Source organism: Orcinus orca, chromosome 4 (assembly GCF_937001465.1).
Source record: "Orcinus orca chromosome 4, mOrcOrc1.1, whole genome shotgun sequence".
Lineage (NCBI taxonomy): Eukaryota > Metazoa > Chordata > Mammalia > Artiodactyla > Delphinidae > Orcinus > Orcinus orca.
Window position 1 is genome coordinate 52,991,477 of NC_064562.1, and position 7,817 is coordinate 52,999,293.

Below are 7,817 nucleotides of genomic sequence, written 5' to 3' on the forward strand. Positions count from 1 at the left end.
AGTTTGTAGTAGGAATTTAAACTTGACTCCAGGAGGCTGGCAACTGAGGGACCAATGAGGACTTAGCTGTTTGTGAAATCATTTGGTTTCTTTCATTTCCCAACACTTCATTAGGTGAGTTATTAGCGGCAGACATCATGTTACCCAATGTCTACCATTTGAATAGAGGGTATTTCAGGAAGATATACTTTGTGTAATTAAAAAAAAGTGCAGACAATGAAAAATTACAATCCTTCTTCACCTCCATCTCCTTCCCAAATGGCTTCCCAGACATCCCTAGTTTATCATGTATACTTAATAAATCAAACATCAAAATATAACTGTGTATGTTAAAAAATAAGACCTATTATGTTTATTGCTCTGAAATTTACTTTTTTACTTAACAAATAATGGATGACCATATATGTCAGTACAGATTTTATTTCATGTATTTAATGACTACATTATATTACATTTCCTTTTGATGGAAATTTAATCCATTCCCATTTTAATTTGTAATTATAAAAGTGGTACAATGAACATCCTTATAAATTTTTTTCACACACGTGGGAGTATTGCTGTAGGTATTATTCCTAGAAGTACTGTAGTAAAGGATATGTATGTTTTAAGTTTCAATAAGTATGGCCAAATTTCCTTCCAGAAAAGTTGAATGGTGTACTTTATTTTAAATGGGGAAAAATCTACTTTAATCTAAGCAAAATGCAGGGATCCACTGAGGTTTCTTTCACAGAAAGAACAATGAGGTGCTCACCATAGGTTTTCAGGTCCCCAGGCTTCCCTTGGAGTTTTTGAGATATGCCTCTTCTCTAACGATTTATATATGGATAGAGGTGGGGCCTGTTCAACAAATTTTGAGTCCAATCAAAGATAAATCTGTGTCATGCCAGGATTTCACATGGAAGACCATCTTAGTTCCTATTTTTTGTTGGCCATTCTGCGCTGAACAGGGATAGAACATGTGCCCCCTGCAGTGCAAGGGTGGAGTGTTAACCATTGCACCACCAGGGAAGTCCCATGGAAGGCCATCTTAGATTTGGCTAGTTTTAGGGGACAGAATGTCTGTCTGAGACGATGAGTTGTTCCCAAAACCTTTTCTGTAACTATTCATTACACAATCAACTTTTGTTACTGTCTGGTAAGAATGAGAGAAACACAAAGGTTAACCCGTGTATGCTTTGTAAATGTAATCCTAGGAGTATTCACAGGTACAAAGGGGAGCGTGGTTAATTTTGTTGGGGACAGACAGCAGAGAAACCCAGTAGAGGAGGTGACCTTTGAACTAGGTTTTGAAGAATAAAAATAATCCATTCATTAAGAATGCAAGGAGAGCGGAACAAGTGTTTACATATGAAGGAGAGATGTTATTGTTGCTTATCACTGGAACCAAATGAGGTGAGGCTAGCAGTGAAAGGTTGGAGAGATACCTAATTTTAATCACCTGTAGTATTTTTGATTGTTTGCTTCTATTATTTACTTTGGCTCTTGATCAGACATTATCTCACAAAGCTCCTTCATTATTTCCTGACTGTATGTTTCTCTTGAAATAGATGGAGAGTTCCTGGGGCCTTGTCTTATATTTCTTTAGTGTCTTCTATATTAATAACTTTGTAGAGCAGCAGATGGTCACTGCATGTTGATGGATAAATGGTAGAGGTATATACTCTAGGGAGTTGGAGCAAGGTAGAGTTCAGAGAAGAGATGAGACTTTAAGTGGATTTGAAGGATATATATGATTGATGGGACAGAGAATAGCTTGGTAAAGAAGGTGAAATTAAGAGGAACAATGAAACATAAGAGCTAAAGTATGTGGAAGGGAAGCAACTTTATGTTCTCACAGGCTTTCATAGACATATTCATTCATTATTTTTTTTTTTGTGGTACGTGGGCTTCTCACTGTTGTGGCCTCTCCCGTTGTGGAGCCCAGGCTCTGGATGCGCAGGCTCAGTGACCATGGCTCACGGGCCCAGCCGCTCTGCAGCATGTGGGATCTTCCCGGACCAGGGCACGAACCCGTGTCCCCTGCATCGGCAGGCGGATTCTCAACCACTGTGCCACCAGGGAAGCCCTTCATTCTTTTGCTCAGTCAATTCATTTTTCCAACCCATTATTTAGCATATATTCACTCTATGTTCTGCTAGCATTGTTTCAGTTCCTGGGGATAAAACTGAATGGAAGGGGCAAAAATCCTTGCCCTTAAAGAGCTTACATTTTGTGGGGGTACATTAAATAGTCAAGCCTCATTGAGTAGGGGGGAGCCCACCACACTGGGGAATTTCCTCTCCCCTGGGCACTATTTTCAGTGAATATGTAGGGGGAGGGGCTTCCTTAAATATATATATATTTTTCTTTTTTGGAAGAGGCAGAGTTGAATTTTATGACACTGTTTTTCCTCGGCTTAGGTGAGGAGACGGGTTCTATTCCCAATCTAGAGTATGGTGCTAATGAATAGCTCATTTGAATTGAATCACTGTGTGACTGTCTGGACATCAGGTGATTCAGGGAACTGACAGTGCATCAAATGCCTGTTGCAGACATGTCTCCAACCCCAAGCTAGAATGGGACATGCCCTAGCTTGGAAAATGAGCAGTCAGTAGACTTTGGCCAAAATAAACAAGGGAAATTAAGAAGGGTGAGTAATTTTTTAGACAAGGAATTTTAAGTTTGAAAGCTGATAACTTGCAGTAATATAATTATGGAGGTGTGTGTCAAGAAATATGTACTATAAAAGGGGAAAATTCCTCAATCATTCCAAAACTGAGAGACATCAGCAAAAACAGTGAGGTAATTTATTTTTCTTAAATGATATGTGGATTCATTAAAGTGTTTTGTGAACTACAGGTGACACCTAGCCCTGTAGGTCTAGACATTTCTTGATGTTTTTTATTGGTTTTAGTTTTAAGTTTCTTTGGTTTATGGAATATTTTGAGAATCTGATTGAATCTATACACCATCTCCTCAGAAAAAAGGCACATATGCCCGTGAACACAATGTGTATCAAACAACACATGTGTATCATGGATGTCCTGAGAGCCTAACTGTGAAGACCTAGGTTAAGAGTCTCTGGTTTAGAAGAATCCTGGTGAAACCTCTTTTGTGTGACCCCTGAACTTTCTAGGATTTCTCAAGCCAAGTAATGTACCCTCTTCCCAACTCCATTACACCCAATGGATGTGGGAAGATAGGAATTACCCAGACCCAAGGCACTCTTTGTGAATCCCAGTCTAAGAGGACCCGTTCGGCAATGAAAAGATAAAGTAGACTGGAAACCTCTTTTTCTCCTTCTACCACTTGATCATTCAATCACAGTATTAAAAGGATTTGAGACACATGATTGCTATTTATTATTGTGATATTGTGATAACGTAATTGAATAATTAAGTAAATTAATAGTTGGAAACTGCAGTCAGCATTCCCTGGTGCATAATAATTCCAACAACACCTATTAAATATAAACCTAAATTGTTCTAGCCCGGACATTGTACTAGATGCTAGGGTACAAAAGTGAATAAGACAGAATACCTGCTTACATTCTTATGGGAAATACAGCCAGTATCAATCACTGTATAATTTGCAGGTGAAATGGAAGTATGCACTGGATGTCAGAAAAGAGCCTTAGTGGATTTTCATCTTGTTTCTCTAAACTTGTTCATGATATTCCCTCTGCCTGGAGTCTCCCATTTCATCTCTGGCTGTCAATGTTCTACTCATTCTTAAAGATCCTTCTTTATGCCACAATTGTCATTGTCTTTCTTCTCCTAATTTGGAGTCAGGATTTCTTTTCCTTCCCTGAAACTCTATTTTAACTAATGAATTTCATATTTATTTTATTCTACTTTGGCTGATGCTATAGTTATTTGTGTTCTTATTTTGAGATATTAGATTTAAAGGAAGATCTTGTGTCTTGTTCATTTTGTATTCTTTGTACAACCCAGCAAAGTATCTTGCATGTGGTAGAGCAATAAATATGAGTTGAATTGAGTTATCACTTGCTTGACTTTGTAAATTTACAAAATTCTTTAAAATTGTTGACCAGTTCATACTACCCAGAGGAAATTAGGGTATATGCTTGAAAACCTTCTGTAGAGCCACTTTTCTATGGAGTGCTTTGATGAATGTCAGAAGGACAGCCACTGAATTAAGTATATCTAAAATTCTACTAAATAGAAAAAACTATATAGGTTTATTACTAATCTTTTGAAGTTTTTTTCAGGTTGGGTATCAGGAAAATATGTCCAGACTTCTTGGGAGAGTGGGTTGGCCATTGGTCATAGGTGATAAAGTTCAGTATGTAATGTCGTTAGAAATACTGGATACATTATATCAAATTTCCACATTCATCAGGGTTGAGCTCAACACGTTGTGGTAACATTGTACTCTGTTTATGTGGGAAAATTTCAACTCACCATTAAAAGTACACTCTTATGGATTTAAAAATAGCAGGCTTTGTTGTAGATGATTTTTCAGAATGAGAAAGAATGTCCTGCAAATGGTCACAAATGAGGATGCTGAGGGGAGAAATGAGAGATGTGGTACTAGTATAAGGATTAATTCATGTTTTCAGTGTTTGGATGGTGGTATGATGGTTTAGATAATAAGGTTGTGGAATGGTGTTGGGAATTTACATAGTTTCAGAGTCAAAACAATACTGACAATTGGGTAGTTACTTTCAGTTTTGTAGGAGTATCAGGAAAATATATAGTTTTAAAGGGAAATGCAAGGTCAGTATTTGATTCTGTGGTGCCATAAGAGATTCTGTGTTTCAAAGTTAGACAAAGAGCCAGTTTAAGATTAGGTGCCATCATAGGGAAATCTTTTTGTTTCAAAGTAATTGTTATAGGTGCCAGCTTTGGGGCTGTTTTGGATGGGGTGGTTTGTTTTATAGTTATAGCTGATGTTAGTGTGGGGATTATGGTTAGAACTTAGTTGTAGATGTGGTGGTGGTGGTAGAAGTTGCTTTAGAAGCAGTGGTAGCAGGGACAGTGAAAGTTACAGTACTAGTTTGTATTTGAGGGTGAGAGCTTGCAAATGAAAATATTAGATCTGGATGTGGGTTTTGATAGAGGAGCAGGGGAGGAAAAATTTCTTTTTGGTGAGATTGAGTTTGTCCAGGTCTTTTGTTGATTTGTTTGAAGTTTGGTGTGGTCAGGTATTTTTTGAGGTGGCTTTTAAAGTTTTTTATAAATAGTAGATTTTGGAAAATACTTTGATAGCTCAGGGCTTGATTGACCATGGGGTTTTATATGAGTTTTTGAGAGCAAGTTCCTGACTGAATAGCTGTTTTAAGAAGAGCTCTGGCCAGGACAATTCGTTGCCTAATAGCTGCTCTTGGATGACTATATGGAAAGACAACATCTAATTAAGTAGATGTTTCTGGACGCATTTTAGATGGGTTCATTCTTTGCTTATTAGCTATTCTTGAATAGTTTTGTGTACATCCAGGTCTCAGCTGAACAGCTTTTTTTGGACCAGCTATGGACAGGGAAATGCTTTCCTGATGTTAGCTTTTGGAGAGTTTGTTTAGAGGCAGCTGTTTTTGGATGAGTACTGGCTTGTTTTAGATGAGGTTGTTTGAGGTAGCTCCTTACTGAATAGCTTCTTTGGATGAGAGAATTCTTTGCAGATCAACTTGTCTTGGATGAATTTGTATAGAGCTAGGTCCTGGCTAAACAGCTGCCTTTGGATGAGCCTTGGAAGAGAAAGCTTTTTTCTGACAAGGTGATTTCAAATGAGTTTGTATAGAACTAGATCTTGAATAAACATTTGTTTAGGGGTGAATTTTGGATGGTAAACTTCTCTGTTGATTAGCTGGTCTCCAGTGAATTTGTATACAGCCAAGTCTTGTCTGAACAGCTATTTCTGGATAAGTTTAGGTTGGGCCAATTTTTTGCTCATCAGCTGGTTTTGGAAGAAGTTGAATTTGATCAGAGTTTTATAGAGATGAATTTGGCCTGAAAGCATGTGAATTGGACTATGCTCTTTGCTTGGTTCTACCTTTCCTTTGCTGACTGTTATGAAATTGATCAGAGACAAGGGTAAGCATAAGAAACTATCACTGAATCTTAGAAGAGAAACAAGTGGGTAAACTGGTAATAGTGTGTTTATTTGACCCTCATTTTACTGGGAGTTCTAAGCTAGCTCTCATTTGGCTACATAATTTAGCTGCATGAATTTCTTGATTGTACACCCCAGGCCAAATACTCCAAACAACTTCCTAGATGTGTTTTAAAATCACCAGATGTCAAGAATGTCCTTAAGTATCTCTTGTTGGACAATTGTCAATTGTCTGGCCTAGGTAGTTTATGTTAACTGTTATGAGAACATGTTGATGTGGGGTGGGGAGGAATTTCTTGTCTTGGGGCTTGCTTTAGTGGCTGGTTCCACACTGTGTCCTCATCCCCTTGCCCTAAGCCCAATTGAGTTCTAGTCTTATAACTAATTAATTATTCAAACAAATGTCTATTGGGTATTTACTATTTTTCAGACAATGAAGATTGAGCTTGAAGGTTGCCAATTTGCTATCTCTGATTTAATATGAGAATAGACAAGGCCCAAGATTCAATCATGCCCAAGGCCAACATCTTGAAGTGTGGATGGAGGTAGAGAAGTCAGCACAAGAGATTGAGAAGGAGCAGCACCACAGGAGAAAACCTTCGAGAGGGTGGTTTTACACAAGGCAAAGTAAGAGTTTTTCAAGAACGGCAAAGTGATCAAAGTGTGGGGAATTGCTAAGAGGTCAAGTACAATAATGACTGAAATAAGTCCATTTAAATTAGCAGCAAATAAGTCTTTGGTGAACTGAGGATATCGTGCCCAGGGGTGAAAGGTGAATCAGAGCAGGGTGAGAGGTAAAGATGTGGACACAGGATGATGGGATGTCTGTAGACAACTCAGCCTTTTGAAGACTTCAGCTGTGAATTGGTGAAGAAATAAAGGAATAGAGGCCCTGGGAAGGCAGGGTGTTTTTGTAACTAGAGCACAAATGGAGGGATTGATCTTTTACTGGGCCATTTTAACAGGAATAAAGACAAAGAAGATGGGAACAGATGCACCATTTGTAGATGTGGTAGCAATAAATTGAAGGAATCAATCTGATGACTGCTGTTTGCTCTGTAAAATATTAGGCAAGTTCATTTACTAAGAGCTGAGGGAGAAGGGAAAGAGATGGAAATTTTAGGCTAGAGAATATGTAACATAATCCTTTTGAAACATAATCCTTTGGTACCCTCCGAGATACAAAAGCCTTTCTGTGTCCCCTGTTTCTTGTTTATAGAAAAAAACTTTAGTCTCCTAGACCTTCCCTGAGTTCCAAAGAGCAGATTCAAAGTTACTAACTAGGAAAGTGAGGGAACACAGAAACAAAGGAAAAGCAAGCTCAACATATTTTTTTCCAGGATTGTTAGGTTAAACTAATACCTTGATTTATGACCCCAAACTGTTGAGATAATGTCCTGTGGCTTCAACCAACTGGCCCCAAGCAGACTTAAAATTGATGACCCAGGGAGAGTCAATTAAGAACTGAACCTACCGAACCATCATGAAGGCTCTAAATAAATTATAAAGTGCCTCAATCATCGCCTTTGCTATCTCCTAGAAAGAAGTTAAGGGATCATAAGACCATGATTTACTAGTTTACTTTACAGAAACACATAGATCAGTCGTGATCACCAATGACACATCGAGTCAAAAAACGGTGTCAGGAAGTCTGCAACTGAGGTCTTATCAGGAAGCTAAAATCACAAAGAACCCCCTCCTCTTTACCCTTTATGCCTTTAAAACCCTTGAGCCCCTGGCCAGACAGCAAGGTGGATTTGAGACAA